Source organism: Plectropomus leopardus, chromosome 1 (assembly GCF_026936395.1).
Source record: "Plectropomus leopardus strain MGB_pleo_1.0 chromosome 1, ASM2693639v1, whole genome shotgun sequence".
Classification (NCBI taxonomy): Eukaryota; Metazoa; Chordata; class Actinopteri; order Perciformes; family Serranidae; genus Plectropomus; species Plectropomus leopardus.
In genome coordinates, this window is record NC_142176.1 from 28673016 (window position 1) to 28694992 (window position 21977).

The 21977-nt window shown below is 40.5% G+C and overlaps 1 protein-coding gene across 4 annotated transcripts in view; it reads left to right on the forward strand.

Annotated features, from left to right (window-relative positions):
• Nucleotides 1-21977, forward strand: part of mdga1 (MAM domain containing glycosylphosphatidylinositol anchor 1) — a 237928-nt gene that overhangs the window by 111313 nt on the left and 104638 nt on the right. The window lies entirely within an intron of this gene.

The following is a 21977-nucleotide window of genomic DNA, read 5'->3' on the forward strand; positions in this document are numbered from 1 at the left end:
CATTGATTCAATCATTTTAATGGTTGGTTTATAGACAAATAGAAAACGGCAGATCTTCCAAGGGCCCTATAACACTACACATCCATTACCTACCTTTCATTTTCTAAATACTCTTCTTTGTCTGCTCTACTTTGTGATCAGTACAACACCATCTTCTGCCATTCTTTCTCTAGCATCAAAGCTCTTACACCAAACTGTACAGTCACAAGCATACACACATACACACAAATACATGCTCGGCCCATGTTTGTCCCTCTAGGATTTGTCACTTACACACCACCCTGCCTCAGCCTCTTAATGGGGCTCCCCCTCCATCTCCCTCCTTCTTCCTCCCTTTCTGCTGTGTCGGTTCTCCCCAGGCACCAGCTTGGCCCCTGTTGGGGAGCTGGTAATTGCAGGGGGCCTGGGTAGTAAACAGGTTGTATTGTGAGTGTAGTTGTGACAGGAGCTCTGTGAGGCTAACCAGCTCTGACGGCCAATGCTTGTTCAATTCCCCATCCCCCATGCTGTGTTAGACCCAGCGGCGATCAGCCACGCTTCCTACACAGGGCGACTTCAGTGCTAGAGGGATGTAACAATTAGCCCAGGCTACCACAGAAAAAGAGGGAAAGAGAGGGAGAGAGATAAATGAAAGTGGAGGCAAAGATGGATTGGAGAGTGAGGAAAGAGGGGTCATGAGCAGAGAGGGAACAAGCAGGGACCACCACGGCTGAATGTCCCTGAAGATGCAGTTTGAACAGAAGGCCAGCTGGAAAGACCATCCAATTCTCTTTGGAATTACAGAAACAAGTAAATTTACTTCAAGTCTTCTAATGCACAGATGGATGATGAATTTAAAGAGAAACAGTGCAGATTCTTAGTAATGCATTGCGCTGCAAGCCACCAGAACAGCTTCTGTACTCTTCACCTAAGCCCCTTTCATACACGCACTGCAAACCAGAAATTATCATTACCCAGAGAAGCTGTAGATGAGAACCCAAATGTCAAAATCACTTGGATCAGACATTAAATGAACTTTGCTCTGCCAAGTCCCTATAGCAAAGTCAGTATAATGTGCGACTGAGCCCATGTGTAAAGAGAGCAGGTAATCGTCCAAAGAGTACCAGCCAATGGGCGTGTTGATGATGTTTCTATTGTGTGGCTTGCATAACACAAAGACATAGTAAACATCTGAGGGTACAGAAGAAGGGTCTTTTACACAAAGAGGTGTATAAAAAGTCTCACTGGAAAAATGATGAGATTGGGGAATTTCTGACAGTAAGGTGAAAGCTGAAATCGTTAAGACAAATAAAAGGAAAAGCAAAACACCACAAATTACAAGCCAAAGCAAATTACAACTCTTATACGATAATAGCTATAGATTCAACAAGTCTTTGAAACTCTGTAGCATCTCAAAAATCTCCAATAGGTCTTTTGGGTTTAGCTCTGTTGACTGTGAATGCTGTGGCATTTAAATCATATTGTTTTAATTTTTGTCAAACCATTCACAGATCCCTCGTGCCCTGTGTGGCAGCTGGAGCTTGTCCGCTTTGCTTGATTGACAGGTATCTTTCAGGTCTGAACACTTAGTCATTGTGATTGCTGCCTGTTTGACAAAAATCTGTTCCATCCAGACTCCACCGTGTTGCCAAAATGTGGCTTTTTCTGGCTCTAAACAATTGACAAGATGGCAGCTAGTGGTAAACAAAAACTCCTGGCTCCAAAAAGCTCTGTCAAAAGCCAACGGGAGACGTCACAGATGATATGTCCATGTTTGCCTGCAGAGATAGGACAAGGGAATGGAAAAACAAGTGCTGTTCAAGCACAAATGTGAAGGAGAAAATGTATGAATAGAAAATGTTACTTTATTTTAGTAAACCAAATATACAGTATATTAATGCTGACCCTGATCCTGTCTATTGGACATGCAGGTCAGATTGTACAAATCTTAAGGGCACTCTACCTTTCCAGGGAAAAAATGAACAGTGAATATGGGAAAAGGCGGAAATAGAAAAGAATGTTAATTGATTATGACTGAGTAGATTGTAGAATTGAGGGAGCTGTAATTTCTACTCAAAAAAGGGGGAAAAGAGGAAAGGAGAAGCAAAAAATAAGATGAAAGGGAGTAAGATTGATGGAGGAAGAGGCAAAAAGAAGAAAAAAATGAAGACAGTGAAAAGGAGAAATGGAATTTCAGGAGGGAAAAGAGAGAGATGCACATAATACGGTAGATGCACTCATATGCTTTTCAATTTGGATGCATCCAACAGACCTGTTATTGGACTAGAGGGCAGAACATGTTGTTACCTGCACAGAGTACAAAGAAGAGCTTCAGCTCTCCCTGTTTCTCTCAATCACAAAATTTATGTCTTTTTAAAGCTTTTTTTAACTGATATAACCACACATTGGACTTTCTATTTACAATCGTTTTTTTGCTCTTGTCCGTCCCTCATTCCTCATTCTTTCATGTAGTTCTTCATCTTTTCCTTCCTTCCTGCCGTCCTCTCTAAAACACACACAGCAATGTGTTAGGAAACAATGATGTGTATTTTTTTTTGGTTTTTTTTGTGAAGTGAAGTGATTCAGCTGGGGTCTCTCTCCTCTTAGTTGTGAGGCTCAACCAAACACAGCAGTGTCTACCTTTAGGTCATCTGTCGTGCGTTCGGCTTTAACTTTGCTTTCACACAATCACATGGATGCAAGCAGGTGTGTAAGACACACATGCACACACAGACACACACACACAACTGCCTGCTCTCACTCGCGCACTCTGATGCATACAGTAGTACAGATGCACTCTCAAGTATGTACATATACTCAAATATGTCCAAAAGCACAGAAACACATGCGTGCACACACACACACGCAAACACACCAAAGCACACGCTCATGCTTCAAAGTTCAGTGTGTGAGAGCAAGAGGAACAGCAGGGAAGAATGAAGAGGGGAAAGAGTGAATGATGGATTGGAGCTGAAAAAACTGCAGAGAAAATGAGTGGAGAGTTTCAGGATTAAAGAAAAGGTGCATAGTCAATATTCTTCTATGAATAGAAGGCACATAGAGGAAAAGTCACCTATGTATTTCTGTAGCCGACATCCTGTATCCACATATCTCATTTATCTTCCTGTTTTTTTTTCCATTTTGTCTTCCGTATCTGCATCCCAATTCATAATTTTACTTTTTTCTTCCACAACTCACACATAGAAATCTTTCCTCTGTCCTTTTTTCATTATTTACAAGTCCCTCATTTTATTTCATTACTCTGAATCAAGCCTGTGTTATTAATTTAGCAGGTATTTACTTATTAACCATAGGACTATTTAAATAAATCAGTTAGTAGAGAATTGTTGATACCAGTCAGCTTATTTCCCATATGAATCGACATGCAAGACCTTCAGCCAAAAAGTCTTAAGTCTTAAGTCTGTGTACCTAATGAGCAAATACAGGTGACGTGTCAATCCTCTCCTTTCCAATTACACATATATTATACATAAAGCGTCCTTGGGTCCTTTGGAAGGCGCCATAAAAATTAAAGCTTTTATTATTATTAATTTTGGCAAAGCACAGCAATCTTTCCATCAATCTACACTCAGACTGACACAAATGCTTTCTACTCAGCAGCACCTCATCAACCCATCAGCCTTCTTTCCCTGTCTGGCCTCCATCACACGGGGGCCACCTGTATCAACCAGCTGACCAATGACCTGGCACTCTAACCACTGAGGCAGTAGGACAGTGAGCGGGCGGGGTTTAACTTTAAGTAGCCTCTACTGATGGGATGGACTTGGTTCAGAAACCCAACCAATGATAATCTTGAGAAAATCACACTTAAAAAATGTATTTTTATAAAAAGATTAGCTCAGCTTGGTTCAAATCCTCTCTGTGGATTCATGCCTCTCTTCAGGACACCACCAGGTAAGTGGAAAAGTGTGGGGGGGTAATGGTAATTATATTGATGTTGATTATGTTAATGTTAATGTTGTAGCAGCGATGATGATATTCATGATGCCTTTGCAGGATTTTATTTTATTTTTTTCTGTTTTTAGTCGCTGTGTGTCAGTGAAACAGTTGACTCAACAATGTTGCAAAAGACAATGCAAAAGTGAAACTGACTTATTACCCTAAAGCAGAGGTTTTAAAAGTGTGACACCGACTATGTTTACATGCACAGAATACTCTGGGTTGCCCTTATTCTGAAATGACAATATTCCTACTTTCCTACCAAGCTCTTTACATGGTTACTGCATACTCCCTTTAACATGCATTAACATGCTGTTTATGAAGTCAAATATGAAAAGTGGAATGGCTTGTGGAACTATTTGTCATTTTGCTTCTTTGCCTCAAATTATGTTTTTTCAAAGTTCTCCACCGGTGGCTGACTTGCTCGACCATGCAACCACAGCCTCTCTCTTTCATTCTTCCTTCTTGAGAAGGCCAGTTTTGTTGTTGTTGTTGTTGTAGTTGAGACGCATTCTGAATGCAGTATATATATATGTCCAAAAATGCTATTAAAACCTGGACAATTCCAGCATATTTGGCATATCCGAATTCCGATATATCCCACGTCTTAATTGAAAAATGCTACATTTGAAAAAAGGCATAATTCTTTAAATCTAAACAGACTATGCTCTTTACACGACCTGCATCTAATCCAATGCTGTCATATTTGGGAATCGTAGTGGGATATTAGCGTGGATGTAAAAGTAGCCACTGTGGGTCTCCCGTCCCAGACAAAACAACTGCCAAGCAAATCCAGTTGCTAAAATTCAGCTGATTTTGGCTTCTGAAACTGGCACTAACCTTTTGTGGCATTTTTAGTAATGACAGGAAAAAGTCAATGGAGTATAAGATCATGAATCTCAAAACGGACACAAGCTCTCTCACAGCTTTGGCAGCTATCACCCTTACTGCCACTGGCTATGGGGGTCAATAGAGGAATGTGTAATCTATTGTTCCCACACTGTGGCTTTAGAAATAGTCCCAGTGCAGTGGACAAGTGCTTTAGAATCGGTATTTTTAACAATGGCTTGCATGCTTGCGCACCCGCGCATACACACACACACACACACACACACACACACACACACACACACATTTTCACACCCATAAACAGCCAGCTTGGTGGCATTCAGTCTGTCCTTGTTGTCCAGAGTCTTCTGTCACAACATGGGCTCTATGCTTCAGGGTGACGCTAGTCCTGGTTGGAGCAGGAGAAATGGACATTTCCGCTGTACACACACGATGCACACACACACACACTTTGACACAGAAAGCAAGTAAATGTGAGGCATAGACAGGGAAAGATAAAGGGGAAAGCGGTAACAGGTAGTTTAAAAGAAGCTTTGACCTTTCTGTGGGATCGAAGCAAAAGCCGCAGGGTGAATCATCGGGACTACCACATTACCGTCTGAGTCACACAGAGTGGCCAAAACTCCCACAAACTTTCTTTCCTTTGCTCATCATCTATTTCACATCTCATTCCACATGTTTCTCTCTTCCTAACATTCTCTGTTTATCCTTTTCTCTGTGGCGCTCAATGCCTCTCTCCCTGTGTGTTACTTGTTATTACTTTCGGCAGTCCTTTCAATATATATTTTCTGTTTGTGCATGCTTGTTTGTGATTTCCTTTGGTCTGCTGTGTTTTCTCTGTCAGTTAGCGTCGTCTCTGTGGGATATGTGTTTTCTGCTTTCTTCGTTAGTGTCATCCCCTGTCCACTTTTTATTATTCTGTCTCTGTCTGCAAAGGGATGACCGCAGTTCCCCTACTGGACTGATATTGAGGAGGTGATTTTAGTTTATATGGTTGCTGTTTTGCTATTTTTACTTTGCTGTTCCATGATTAGATTCGGTCTGCAGCACAAACTTAGAACAAACGCATAAGAAATGTGTTGGATCAAGTCAGATTCTAGTAATCTGGAAGCTCTCGTTGGCTTGGAGGAAGTGCAGTATGTTCTGTTGATGTTCAGACACACACACAGTCAAAAGGAAATTTTTATGTGACTGTGGATACTGTGTGTGTCAACTCAGTATTTCACTCTCTACGTTCCTCTTTCTCAACAGATCAAATTGTCTTATTCTGTGTTGCCTTTGAAAGAACCCTCCCTAGCCTGCCAGACTCATTTTTAGACAGCATTCTTTGTTAATGACCAATAATCTTCATGTTTCCCAATTTACAAAAATGAAAGAGATCACCGAGAGTGAATTTAAAAGGCCTGTCTTTTTCTCAGTCGACATTGTGCCTTGTCATTGCACCAAAAGCGAAGGTGTAATTATTAACATTAATAAAATGCTCTGGTCCATTAAGGTGTGCCAATGAGCCAGTATGTGCAAAACCAGGGTGCTGTGAGAGGAACATCTACACCTGAATGCAGCCATTATTAGTTCCACGTATTTGACAAATAAAAATGTCAGCCACGAGAAAGCTCTATTATAACACACAATGAAACTGAAAGGTATTTAAAAAAGTGGAGGTACAATGTGTGTGAATCTGATATGTAAAAAGATGTACAGTGAGGACTATAATACACTGTAGACAATGTAAAGTGAAATATGGTGTCATTCAGAGGAGAAAACCATTTGGTATCCACACCGCTGCTTTTGAATACGGCTGCTTGCTGCCTCATAGCGTTAGATTTTTGGTCTTGTGTGGATTTTCTGGTTTTTGGTTCTGTGAAAAGCAGCCTTTCTTTTGTCTTTTAAATGGAGATGGTCATCACTGATTCGAAACACCATGTTTCATTCACTCTGGCAGATATGTGTGGTCCCATTTAAACAGATTTCCAGCCAATCAGACTTGAGCTGGGTCAGTCACAATTGCTGATCTGATATGGGGCGGGTTTGATACAATGTTTGATAAAGAAGCAACATCAGTCCAGATTTGAAAAGTCACGTTACACATTTCGCTTCTCTGTTTGTTATGCCTCCAGCAATAGCCGTGGCTGGAGGTATTATGTTTTTGGATTATCCATCCATCTCTCCGTTGGTACGTCCTTCAATCTCATTATCTTGAATGTGATATCTCAAGAACAAATTTGTTACAAATGTCCTGTGGTTTCAGGTGGACAGACCTTTGGTGGTCAAAGTCAAGGTCGCTATGACTTTGCATCCTTCTAATTCCCATTAAAGTGTTATCTCAAGAGCACCTTGAGCGAATCTCTTCAACTTTGGTACAAACGTCCACTTGGACTCAACAATGATCTAATTCTAGTTTGTAATTGAGCTTCTCCTTCCTGTACAATGCACCAGACTCATGAAAGTCAGGTCCAGCTGTCTAAGTGGGCAGTGCAATTCTGTTACTGCCTTGACTATTTTACGCCTTAAATCTTTTCAGAAACAAAAAAAAAGTGTAAGCACTCTCCCAACTTGCATTTGTCACTCAGCGCTACTTCATAGTGCTCTGATTGGTTCAAAGTCTCTCCGACTGAGTCCAGAGGCATTGTGGTCTTTGTCCATTGATAATGCTTACTAAAAATAGAAGATGAACTGAATGGTTTCCTTATTCACATTTGTGAATTCATAAGTCTGGCAATTTCAGGCTATTGATTTCCTGCACTCTGGTGAATTTGTATGCACCAGTTGCTGCCTTTTCTGCTTTAATTTATAGTGTAAATGTCTTTTGTCAAAGTAAAAATCCTCTCCTCTACCTCTTTTTAACTTTTGTGTGAATAGCATGATGTCAAATTTTCAAGGAATGCTTTTCATAGCTGGAGGAAGTTAAGAAAAAAAAACTCTTTTATTATATGATGTTAAGAAATAGAACAAGCAAAGCAGTTTCATCAAAAAAAGTGAATTGTATTTTAACATCGTCAGTCCTATTTTGATTTTGGTTTTAGGAATGGACATCAGACCAAATCAGGCTTGACATGCTTGACAGGACTTGGTATAGCTTGTATGGGTAAATAAAAATATATTTACTATTATGGCAAACATTTACTATAATTAAGGAGAGAACTCAGCATTTATTTACTTTTATATGTAAGACAAAGTTCTATGATGCTTCTCTTAAGTGGTGCACTGTTTTATCAGCTGCTTTGTGCTGTCATGACACCATGTTCTTTCCTGCCACTCCGTAACTAAGTGTAGTATCTGCTTTTTGTGTGTATGTGTGCGTGTGTATGCAGAGTATGTATGGATATAGTCCTCACTCAAAATAATTGGCAGCCACAGGCAGTCTATAGTCTTATGGCTGCATAATATAGATACAGTAAAATGGACATACACCTGAAACTCCTCTTATTTCAGATCATAAAGAAAACAGAAGAAATCCAGCCCAGATTAATCCCATGACTATCATCTTTCAAATTATGTCTTTGGTGGCAGCTAATGTAAAATTTCTGCTTGAATTATCGCATATATTGATCTACATCAGAGGCATCCTGAAGCACAGTGTTGGACATCATGCGTCCAATGGGTGGGAAAAAAAAATCCTTGCCTTGTGTGCAAAACCCTTGCCTTGTAAAGCTTTAGATATTCATCTCCCCACTGTGAAATCTTTAAAATTTATTGCATTTGACAAGAGGGCTTGGAATAGAGAGTGAGCATTTCTGTCCAGCTTCACGTTGCCCCCGAGCCTCCGGAGCCGGCAAATCCAGTGTGGACACATACACTCATGCTGCTGCACACAATGTGGAAAGAGCTGCTGCTTTCTAATCAAACTTGCAAACATTTCCTATTTTAAAAATATATTTTATAACAATTCTGATCTGTCTGTCAAGTAAAAAAATAATAATATAAAGTTATAAATACAATAAAGTTCTGAATTCACTCACTGAGAAAGAAACCTTTCTCTCGTCTTGAAGGAGTGATTCACCATAATATTAGATGGAAGGCCGTCCTACGTATGCTTTAGGTTTCCTCTTTTATTAAAAAGGAGCAGTTTGTGGCAGATTACAGCGCTCTGATGCACTGAGTATGGAAGGGGCACCAAAAGTGGGGGTTGGCTGTCTTTAAGATGCAACACACAGATCCTGTCTCCTAAAACTTATGTCAATATATAGCCAATTTTAAACTTTTTAACTTAATATGACCAAAAGTCTATCAACAAAACCTATAATTAGAAAATCACAAATTGCATGATTATATAACAATATAGCATCTGTACACAACAGTTTAAAGTAAGGATGATTAAAATACAGATAGAGGAGATGCATATCAAAATACACATCTGTAAAAGTCTTTCCATTCAGTGTGTAGCACGCTGCTGGCAGGGGGTTATGAAAGGTCACACCCCTCCACACACACACACAGGCACAGCTTGTGTTTGTGAGTTTGGCCTCAAAATCGGCAGGTAAGCAAAATTCCAGTTCTGTAGATATGAGACTTCCACACAACATTTCAAAGTACGTTTTACTTTGAAAACGAAAATCACTTAATGTGGTCCTCTCAGTCTGGAGATGTGCGGGTATGTCATGTGTTAGTTGAGCAGCAAAGACATGGCTCTCTGAAGTTCTGAGAGAACAAAGAACTGGACTCAGGGCAGCAGAAAGAAAGTGGCGTAAATCCCAAGAACCCACTGATTTGTCCTCATACAAACAGAAACTTGCTTCCTTTACCTCTTTCTTGCAGTCCACTAAGAAAGCCTTCTATCAGAACAAGATCTGTGCTGCTACTGATTCCAGAAAACTGTTTATGGTGTTTAACTCCTTGCTTTCTCCTCCAGCTGCTCAGCCTTCCACCACACTGACTCCAGACATGTTTTCCTCCTTTTTCACTGAAAAGGTGGCTGCAATCAGCAACCAGTTCTCTGAGCCTGACCGGCCCAGTCAGCTCAAATCCACTACTGCCGGATTCACTCTGCTCTTTTGCTCCTCTGACCGAGGATGAGGTCTCCAGACTTCTTCTGAGCTCAAAACCTACAACATGTCCTCTCGATCCAATACCCACCCGCATCCTGCAGACCATCCTGCCCACTATCAAACCTGCAGTCACACACATTGTCAATTCCTCCCTAAAAACTGGCACTTTTCCTGCTACTTTTAAGCAAGCCCATGTCACCCTACTGCTCAAAAAGCCTAATCTCAACCCCGCCCAGGTTGAAAACTACAGGCCAGTCTCACTTCTACCATTTCTGTCGAAAATACTGGAGCGCGCAGTATTTAATCAGGTCTCTGAACACTTGCGGAACAACAACCTACTTGACTCCTTTCAGTCTGGCTTCAGGTGTGACCATTCCACTGAGACTGCACTCCTGTCAGTCACTGAGTCACTGAGACTGGCTCGAGCTGCTGGTCAATCCTCTGTCCTACTGCTGCTGGACCTGTCTGCTGCCTTTGACATGGTGAACCATCAAATCCTCCTCTCCACACTCTCTGAGCTCGGCATCTCAGGTTCTGTCCTATGGTGGTTCACGTCCTACCTCACAGGCAGATCCTTCAGAGTGTCATGGCGAGGAGAGGTGTCTAGGTCACATGGCCTATCGACAGGGGTTCCTCAGGGGTCGGTGCTTGGTCCCCTACTCTTCTCTCTGTACACCACCTCACTCGGTGCAGTGATCCGCTCCCATGGTTTCTCCTACCACTGCTATGCTGATGACACTCAGCTCTTCCTTTCCTTTCCACCTGATGACAGAATGGTCTCAGCTCGGATATCAGCGTGTCTGGCTGATATCTCCACATGGATGAAGGAACGCCACCTTCAGCTAAATCTGTCTAAGATCGAACTCATGGTCTTCCCAGCTTGTCCATCTGTTCAGCCTCGGATCAGTGTCCAACTTGACTCGAGCCTACTTGTGCCCACAAACTCAGCCAGAAACCTGGGTGTCATGATTGATGACCAGCTGACCTTTAAGGTTCATGTGGCCTCAGTTTCTCGGTCTTGTCGTAATGCCCTCTACAACATCAGGAAGATCAGACCCTTCCTGACCCAACAGGCCACACAGCTTCTGGTTCAAGCTCTTGTGATCTCACGCACTGACTACTGCAACTCTCTTCTGGCAGGCCTCCCTGCATGCTCATTCAAACCTCTTCAGATGATCCAGAATGCAGCAGCACGTCTGGTCTTCAACCAGCCCAAAAGAGCACATGTCACCCCGCTGCTAATTTCTCTTCACTGGCTTCCAGTGGCAGCCAGAATCAAATTCAAAGCACTTCTCTTGGCTTACAAAACAATCACAAGAACTGCTCCAGCCTACCTGGAATCCCTGATGCAGGTCTACTCTCCTTCTCGCCCACTACGCTCTGCATGCGAAAGACGCCTGGTGCTTCCAGCCCAGCACGGCTCTAAATCTCTAGCCAGACTCTTCTCTTCTGTTGTTCCCAAATGGTGGAACAAACTTCCAAACTCTGTGCGTTCTGCTGAGTCCCTTTCTACTTTTAAGAGACAATTGAAAACTCAGTTGTTCCGAGAACACCTAGGCACGTAACCTGACTCTTCTCCTCTTTGCCCTTTGGGGTAGATTAAGTCAGATGGTCCAAAACCCAGCACCTAATGATTATCTAGCACTGACAAAGTTGTGTGATGTTGTATGTTGACTGTCATCGTAAGTAGTGATACTGAGATTGTTGAATCTCAGATGCTAAGTCTAAATTCTTGCTTGTGTTGTACGTCGCTTTGGATAAAAGCGTCTGCTAAATGAAATTGTAGAATTGTAGATAAACTATCAGTTTCTATGGTGCAGGGATCTCCTGTATCTCCTTGAGTTTTTGCAGGAGCTCAGTTGACAGCTCCCTGCCCCAAATGAGTCGTAAGTTAACTCAAACTGTCGGTTGGGCAATAAAATTTGTCGTAATTTAGTTCTGCTTACGAGAGTCGTAAGTTCAACAAGGCAGTTAGGTCCATTAGCTGACCCCGAGGGTCATTTAAGGAATCTCCAGAATAAGTTTCAGTTTTGCTTAGGCAGTTGAATATCTTCTTATCAAGAGTTGTCCTCATCATCCACTATAGTAATTCAATAAAGCAATTTGATGCAGTTGGCACACATGAAAGACATGAAAGAGAAAAGAGGAGAGGGATGGAGACAGAGTTTTAAAAAATAACCTTAAGATGAGTGGGCACATGTTTTAGAGCATGGACAAATCATTATTTGTCTCTAAAAAGACATTCTTTCAGGCTGACCTCTTCAGAATACAGGAGGACGCAAAAGACAATACATAGATTCTAAGTGTGTGTTGTCCCACAGACAAAGATGTCCATTCAGGTAGTCCTTTCACTGTCTTAATATTTAGACATCCTAAATGAAGTGGATTATATAAAAGATGAATAAAAAAAGAAAAACATGCCATGACCTTGTTGTCTTCAGTGGTAGGTATGGCGTGATGAATCCCACACATTCTGAAAAACACAAATCCCAGCCTTAGACTCTACATTATTGGTTTATTTTTCTTTTAAATCCATTTCCAGATTAAAGCAGTGTTCACTTGAATACCTAGAGTGAACATCCACATTGTGATGTGCACACATTGTGAGCTGTCAGTAGCTATCTGGGGCAGTCAGTACCAAAGGCTACATGCTTGAAAGTAAAAAAAACGTTCCACTTAAGTGATGTATGGGCACCGCTGTACAGTAGCTCACTGAGTTTAATATGGTGCTAACACTGCCAGGGTTAGGGGTCCAAGTCCCACTGGGCCCATCTGCCACTCATATTGTAGCAATGCACTTTGGATTAAACTGTCTACCAAATCACATACAGTGCAGTGAACGTTGAGTATGTTGTTGAAGCTTATAATAATTCTGCTTCAGTTTAAAGTAGAAGATACAGCCTTACTTCATGTGCAGAGAGGAAAAAGCAATATGTTGGAGGGGATGTTGAAACATTATTGAAGCACAACTTATGTGGCTTTCAAAAATACTAGCTGATCCTCTTTAATACATCCATGGTAAATGCTTCTGTATCCTGCTGCAGGAATGTACTTGAACCTAAAAGTAAAAGAAGCATTGACAGTGGCACTCAGTGTTTATGGCAAGAAGCTAGTTATTCAAGTTGTGTCATAATCTCACATCAAACACAAGCACACAAAAAATTAGCTTCTCCTGCACACAAATACATCCCAACACACACAACTGTTTCACTTGAACTTTTGAGGTTCATGGCTCAGCATAGATTTGCTACACTTATTATAGGCTAGCATTGCGGTGTCAATGCGCCCTCCATCAGAAAAGATTGTCTTGATGCAACATTTAGTATTCTGGTGTTGATAATGTGTAAACAGCTTTAGGCCTCTCTCAATAGGACACTGTTGTGTTGTGGCCCTGAGGTTCAGAGTCACACCGTGTCAATGTACAACAACACACCGCCAAATTACGTCACTTTTTAATGCTGCATTTTGTATCTAGAAGTACCTAAAGCCATAGTTTGTTGTTGACTAAAATGTGCTTCCATTATTTTGTTGGCTACATATGATTCTCATCCCAACTCATCAAATACCACTGCTTTGTCATTTGGACCAGCCTGCATAAATATGACACACTAAGTACTCCATCTGCATCTGGTTTGGATGTTATGGGATAGTGTGTGAATTTGTGCTTGTTATATGTATCAAGTCTCTTCAGTTTTAACAAGTGATATATAGTTTTTGCCAGTTGCATGCATATAGGCTTTTTCAAACTAAACTTTCAACATAGTACGTAAAACTCTTGGCAACAAAAGCATGTGGTTAGGTTTAGAAAAAGACATAGTGGTTTAGTTTGAAATTTGCACAATAAGGGAAAAGTGGGCTACCAGGTCAAAGTCCAGAGTTTGTTGGACATGTCCATCACTTCTCCCACCTGCCCTATGAGGTCCCTCTCTCCGGCTCTTTATATTACACTAGCTGCTTGCAATGTTAAACACTGCTTTCACCCTGTGCGTGTCATACCACTATGAAAGGTGCCTCGGTGCATCTGTTTCTGATGCTGATTTCCACTGACAATGCACCAGTGTTTGATGAGTAAGATTTTTGCCCACCACCTCTAAAGCTGACACGCCCCTTGCGTATCATACCACCATGAAAGGTGCTTCTTTGTGTTGGTCTGATGCCGACGTCACTGAAAAAGCCGTGGTATTTAACGAGTTGGGGGTGAGAACAGGCTGGATGTTTCCATACAGTAGCAAGCGTGACAAAGGTGGTCCATGTGCATGCCTGTGAGCAGCTCAGTAAAATCAATACTGAATGTCGCTGGATACTAGTTTTGCTCATGTCTCCTCAGTGATATTATCTTAAAACAAACTTATGCTATAGTTACATGAACTTAACATGAACCCAGTTAGCAATTGATTTTGAAAAAAAGTTGATGCACCGACATCCAAGGGAGAGCTATGCAGCTTTATTCAATATTTATAATGCATGCACAGTAATAGACAGACCTGTCGGTCATGTTCTTTGCTCACTCTGTGCATCTAACAGATTCTCATTACCACTATCTCACCTTCAGTCAAATATGTAAATGAAATAATTTTACTCACAATATGAAGTAAAATATACGGTAGGACTATGAGGAGCCGGAGCCGAGTCACTCTGGGCTCTCATTTGAACTTTGTAAGGAGGAGAATATGATTATTATCACCTCCACAGCTTCCAGATTATCATCATATCGTTGTCAGATCCACTTCAGAACTAATATGATGGAATACTAAGGTGGATTTCATTACCAATCACATATATTCACTCGGTCTCTTTCAGATGAATGGGCTTGACTTAATAGAAGATACTGAATGTTTGTGTGTTTTTTGTGCGTGTGTGTGTGTGTGTGAGCGAAATAGACCGTGTGTCCGTCTGTATTTCAGAGTAAAATGAATTTGTACAGTATGTGTGTACAAGTGACTGAGTGTGTCCAAGTGTATGTGCTTGACAGTGTGTATGCAAAGCAGCAACAGGAGGACTATTGTCATAGGAAAACAATACCCCTCTCTTTCTATAAAATCTAATTTAGTCCCACAGCGCATCCTATTTTTATGACTGAACAGGCAAAAGATGTTCTGTAGATATGGGAAGGCAGGGAGGTATGAAAAGGTGAGGGAGCTATTGTCCTGTTCCTCATGAATACATATTTTTGATTAAGTTCATCTGTCTGATATCTAAAGTCCTTTGGATAAACCCAACGGAGAGAGATTTTGTTCCCCGCACAACATTCAGCTTCAAGGTCTCTGTCATATCTACTTTATGAGAAAGCTAATTATTTAGCTCACTGTTTATTTGAAAATGTTTTGCCTCTTGTGTCAGCTTAGTGGTGCAGTGCACAGTATACCAGTTCACAGCAATCCTATAAAAAACATTGCTATGGATAGCAAACATCTTCTAACTGATCTTCTAACTCTTTGCTGTACTTGCCTTCTCGTACAGCTGTACTTTGTACAAACGGAATTTTTGAATGCTTTCCATGCTGCCATTTTCCAATTATTTCCATCAGTCAGGAGAGACATAAAGGGGCCGATCTTACACCCAAAACAAAGCTCAGCACAACTGTTCTTGCTAGTTTCAGACAGATGCAGTTGTCATTTTTCACAGCCAGCACCCATATTGTGTACCTATAGTAAATGTATGAGGTGTGGCCAGGCACATTGTTGACTCATTGCTATTTTTAGGCAGCAGGAAGTGAGTGCACCATTGACCAGCAAATACATGATCCAAAGTTAGACTTGGACTTTTTTAGATGGTGAACTGTGCCTTCATTGGCGGGTTCACAATGCACGTACACTCTACTTGATTAACACAGAGACATGCAGATGGGTTACGTTCTCTAAAATGTGAACATAGCAGAGAGCAGAGCAGAGCTGCTGTCCGACTTTCCTTTAAAAGAGATTATGTTTACATTTACTTGAGGAGCAGAGTAACTTCAATCGTTTCAGAAGCTAAAGTTTGGTCGTTTCCTCTGTCAAGTTTATAACCACAGTTTTTAGTTTTGCTGCCTACAGTATATGCTGCCGTGACATTACTGCTCTCACAGCATCTCAATCAGGAGAGACTCATCCTGAGTTAATAGAGTATTTATTTAAATGCGCACATTAGAAATGTGAATCGCCTTTTGAAGCTTAGACCCCATTGTGATGTCGTATTTTAAGGAGGGTGGTGAAGCCATAGTAGAATAGGGAACCCCTCTTATGGAGTCGATACACTAGTGGGGGTAGTGGTGTTGATGAGATATAGAGGATGCCGAGGATCTGGATGTGAAGAGAAGTAGGCTTTGAGGAGCTTGCTCTGGACTTTGGTTACAATGACTGGAGATGAATAAGGTTGAGGAGGGTATGATCAATCTGCCCAAAATGACAGCTGACAGCAGCAGAGATGAGAACACATTTAGAGTTTGGCAGTAGCGGCATTACTGGCTGAGAGAGATCATGACAAAATTTGATTGGTTAACTGGAAGAGCAAACGCCCAGGATCAACTGATTGGAGGAAGCAGAGGGGGGGAGTGAGATAGAGAGAAAGTTGTGAAAAAATGACGCATGAAGAAAGTCTTGATTGAACTTGAACCTGATTAAACATCCAGTGGTCTTCATTACTCTCAACAGAAAACTGCTCACTTCTCCAATTTGATGAATCTGCAACACTCTAGGCGCACTTGGCTTTTAGAGGGAATGGGAGAAGACACTCTGATTGGTTGATTACATTGTGCAGCCAAAACACATACATAATTATTTAAGGGACTAAATACAACCATGTGTTTCTTGTGCCTTACTTTGCGCTCAGATTATGCACCAGTTAGGTAACAAAAATGGTTGGACACAACTTAAATGAACTTGCGCCATGCACTTAAGAACATGCGATATAGATAGTTTAAATAAGGTCAATAGGGTAATTACACAGATTTATGTGATATGAAGTACAGAATAGGAAATGTTGAAGTAATATGTGAAACTTGTGAGGATTAGACCCAATAACCCATCACTGTGAGCATCATTTCTGCTTATATTTCAGTTGAAGTGATTCATTATTGTTATATCGTTATTGTTATTCTGCAACGCATTATAAGAGCAAAACTCAACAGTAATGTAGTATGCAGGCAGAGATGATGTTCAGTGTGATGTCTATGCAATTAGATTATATACTGCATGGAAATAAATGGAAAATGGTGGAAAGTACAGTAGATAAAACATATTAGTAAACCCTTAACAATGTAACGTTCTGAAAATGGTAGTCAGTAATATGAAGATCTCGTGATTAAAGTAGATGAACCAATAATGATCCTGCTGTGAAATGACATCTATGAAATGATCGCACTTCTCTTTGGCAGTTGTACTAGATTTCAGTCTTTGTTCTGGTTGAGTACAAGGCATTTTATTATGTGTCTGCTGAGGATGTGCCTTGTTAATAAGGGGATTCCATAATTAAACAAAAAAGACAGATTCCCCTCTTCACCTAAAAATTTGATAGGACTAAAGCAAAATGGTAACACCATTGTAGCCGTGGAGTTGCCGCATAGCTGCTGTTGCCGGTATGAACAAGTTGGTTAACAATGTCGCCTTTCTTATAAGACATCTATGCATGGCACTTAACCCTGAAATGCTTCATAAAAGCCTCCTGCTAGTAATGTGGCTTAGCCAACCACATGTATTAGAGCACTGCTGAAAAAGCATGCATATTAGACAAAGCCTGTCAGCTAAATAAAGGCAAAAACAGGCTTTTATTTGACCTGAAATAACCTCTAAAAGACCAGCAGTGCTTTGCATTGTATCTCCTACAAGGGAACGAGCCGGCAATCCGACCATTGTCTCACATTAGGCCTAATTAATTAGCACTTTGCTATGGTATAAATCCCTAATGGAAGCTCACTGACCTTGGAGTTATTTTCAGTGCTCGGAAGGCAAAGGCAGCCCTCTCCTGGGTGTGTTTATAATAAAAATATCTTTTTCCATCTTGTTTTGCACTGTTCTCTCTCTGTGAGTGTGTTTGTGTGTGTGTGTGTGTGTGTGTGTGTGTGTGTGTGTGTGTTTGTAAGTGCGTGCAGTCATGCGTTAGCACTGTGTGGGTAGATTGTTTTTTTTAAGGTCCTGGTTTAAATGATGACAAAATCTTGAGTACACATATTGTATGTAACCGCACTACTGGCATTATATTTCCATGTATAATATGGGTGATTGTTTGGCTTTTTTGGAGATTTGGGCTTGCAGCTGGAAGATGATTTTATTGTTATTAAACCTTTATTTAACCAGATGACACATTGAGATTCAATATAATATAACACTACATGTATCCTGCAAATATCAACTAATATTTATATATATTATTCTTATTTGTTTACACATTTAAAGATCCATAGTCTGTGTATTACTAACAGTAGATGACAGTCATCATGCTCCCAGTCTGGGGAAGCAGACAGATGTACCCTGGCACAAATGGTAGGGAATTTACTGCTGCGTATTCCACATTACTTCATTTCTGAAAGTCACACAATTATACAACCAACTAACCAATCAGAGGCAGTGGTAGACCAGCAACTGCCTCTGTTCTGTGAGATAAACGGCTGTTTCTATTGAAGGACTCTGGTGGCTGTGGACAGGGACAGCAGCATAATGTGTTGTAGCCTATTAAAAAAGTGACTGCATATTAAGGAAATAAAATTTAAGTATATGCTATATTAACAAAATTGTTACCACCTTTCTCTGCTGTCAGAGAGCACTTTTTTCCGGGAGACTGAAGTTATTATTTCGCAGTCCTCCAAGTCACCAGACCCCATTGAAAGAAACAGTCATTTTACCTTGTAGAACACAGATAGTTGCTGGTTGACTGATGCCTTGATCATCTAGTTTGTTTGTGGTGTTGTGTGATTAACATTAAGGCACTAATGTGGCATCTACAGCAGTATACTGCTTAGCCTCTGTGTCGTTATTCCCAACTGCTTCTCCAAACCTGGAAGGACACAGGATTGATAACACATATCTCAGAGAAGGCTTGGCTCAGTCACAAAGAGGCACATTAAGTGAGCCGCGGGGTTAATAGCGACATTGTCATGCAGAAACCATGTCAAGTGGGAAAAGATTTTAGAAAGGCATAGGAAAACAGCATTTTGATGCTTAAACATAATTACACCAACATTTGAAATTTTGGATTTTAATACTAAAAGAATACTTCTGGGTAGGGACACAATGCTATAATATCTCAAATAACACATGAAAATAATGGGGGCTTTCAGTTGTTTTTAACAGCAGTCTGTAGTTCACATTTCACAGTGTACATTGTGATGTCATTGAGTATAAAATGATTTCTTTGTGATGGTGACAGCGCTGTGAATATGTACCATGGGGTCATATTTGTTTTACTGGGTGTCCAACTGCCCACACAAGTGAGTGGAATTTCATGACATCTGTTGAGAATAATGGTTTTTCAAAATTTAATTCAATTCATTCAATATGATTCCTTTCAAATATTTTCAGAGAGATTTGCCTTTATCATACCATATGTCATCAAATGCCAGGGTATTTTTCTGTTTCCAGATTTTCCTCAGTAAACATCTGCAAATACAAATTAGAACAAATTCCATATTGCTTAGTAACAATATAAAATGGTGAAATTAACCAATCACAGAAAACATCATTTGTATTTTTTTTTATGTTTTAGTTTCAGTGTGCTTATTGGAAATTGCCAGTGTAAATATGCAGAATTTCAGGATTGCACCTTCAAAAATGCACCCTGATTCAGTCCTTCTTGGTAATTGTTAGCAGGTGTGGAGCTTCCAAAAGTAGAAACTGATGATTCCTGAAAAGGGAAGCCACCCTTTTCTAAATAAAACTACCTGGATACCTTCATTTGTTGAATGTGCACAGTTAAAGATGCATTTGGCCAAATGTGCATTTTGGTAAGTATTGCACGTGTGTGGACACTGCTAGCGGCCTTTTATGTTAGCTTACAGTGGTGTAAATACAGTGTAGGTGACAGAGGAGTGTGTTCCTTTTGAGATCTGTGGTTTCTCTTTGCCCTCCTCATCAGTCCCCAGTTACCTTTCTAAAGACAGCATGTAATGTATAAGCTCTGTTACTAATGGATCTTTATGCTTCAGACTGCCACCCTGGCCTAATTATTTTCTCCTGCTGCCAGACACTGTGTGCGCTTGTACAAGGCAGGGAGAGAGTGAGATAGAGGGCTGGATTGAGTCTTTAGCAGAGCCTTTGCCTTCAAGCAAAAAGCATCTTTTACTATCTGACATGCGCATTCACTGACAAGTCGCTTGGTGTCACCTTGACGCAGGAACATACTGAGACATCAAGGAAACCACAACTGCAGATAATGGCTTCTCTGTGTCCAAGAGAATATGGATCAAACCAAACAGGGAAACGCACTTAAATGAATCCCACAAATCTTTTGATCAGGAAAGAGAACAGAATAAAAAAAATCCTCTCTGCTTTTAAAACCTCACAGAGTTGATCTTGTGTGATATATTTTCATGCTCCCCGTATCACGCTAGTACTGGGATTTTTTTGTCATGTTACAGATAGTGACATTCACATAAAAGAGTGAAGCTGTTGTACTATAAGTTCCTCTAGAGAACAACGTTTAGCTAAATGCTTGTGATTTAAAATATTTAACAGAGAGGATGTCTGAAAGAGGAGGCTTTCATTCTGATAACACTTATTCAGAGGTGGCCAATGTGAAAATTCCTCCACCATCACCCTGCATATAACGGTACCTTATATTAGCAATGTGTTGTTGTTGTTGTTTTTTTTCATTTTTCATTTTTCACAGGTATAGTTTCATTATTCAATAGTACTCAAACATTGGGGGTAGCATGGTTTATGCCATGTGATAGCTCAGATGATATCCCAGCCATCACCTTTCTTTTTCTTGAAGTGATGCTTTTTTTGTTTGATGTTGCAGTATTAAAAAATGCTCTAATTTGTCTGATAGCTGTAATATAATTACAGGTCAGAATTTTAATCTTTTAGAGGCACAAATTCTCACAGCGTAAATGTGGTTAACATAAAACCTGCTACACACATAAAGCTATGCTTACAAATGACACCGATTTGCATAATGGGGCTGCTATAGGTCAAACCTTTAAACGTACGCTGTCGATTTTCACCTTCATTTCCATAAAGGCTATGCTAATCTTTCAAAATGGGCTCAATTCACTAAAACAGCAACAAACTCTTTTTTTGTTAATTTTTGTTGTCATTCTTTAACACTACTACATATTTATATTCAGTCCATTAAGCACTTAACTTGCTAAACTATGGAGTTGAACCTTAATTTCTGTTTTATACTGAACAAACTACTAGGAGCCAGTGCCATTTGGACAAAAAGTTTGGAGTGAATTGCTAATACCAAAGTAAAGTGCTGTTGTCTTCCAAAGTGTAATTTTCCTATTTAGCAAACAATGAACTGCTGCTGAATCATTTCATCAGCAGCCTTAAAGAACTGAATTAAAATGAATTGGTCTTCCAGGTAAAGTGTTTCACACAGAGAAGGCTCCATAAAAATGTCCTCCCACTGACCCAGAATGTATCTAACACCTTACTGTATCGGTGGCTCTGTTCCTTAAACATCATGCTGTCACAGTGCTGTTGCTCTGGGCCAATTACTTTGTTCATTATGCAAGAATTATGTCCTCTCTCCCGCTCTAGCCCTAGTCTCTCTATTGTGAGAGGTCATTTGGTTTCCCTGGAGGACCATTCAGCCGGGACAATTATATAGCTGTATGTCACACGGGACTTCAGAGGAGGATTAGAAAATACCAAGGGTGCTTACAGCACACGTGGCAGTTTTTTTTCGTTTAGAGCCCTGTACACCTTGCATTAAAATGCATTTTGAGTGATGAGATTGCAATCAGATAGTGCTTGACCACATGAAGGTACAGATGTGACCCAAAACACATTAATCAATCATTTGTCACATAAAATCATATAAGGTTAAATTCCAGTGAAATGCGATCATGTCAACTACTTTAACTTGTGCATTGCAATTTAGTCCTTTTTTGCCTCGTGTAATGTAGGCTGCTGCTTCATAATTGTCCATGTTTTCGAATGGTTCTGGTAGTCCATGGTTTGTGGTTGTGAAATGATTTAACTGTAGTTTTGGGTACAGCTGCTTCTGTTGTTTTACAAATTAAATCCACCACAGAGTCAAGCCCCATTTACACTGCCATCTCAAGGC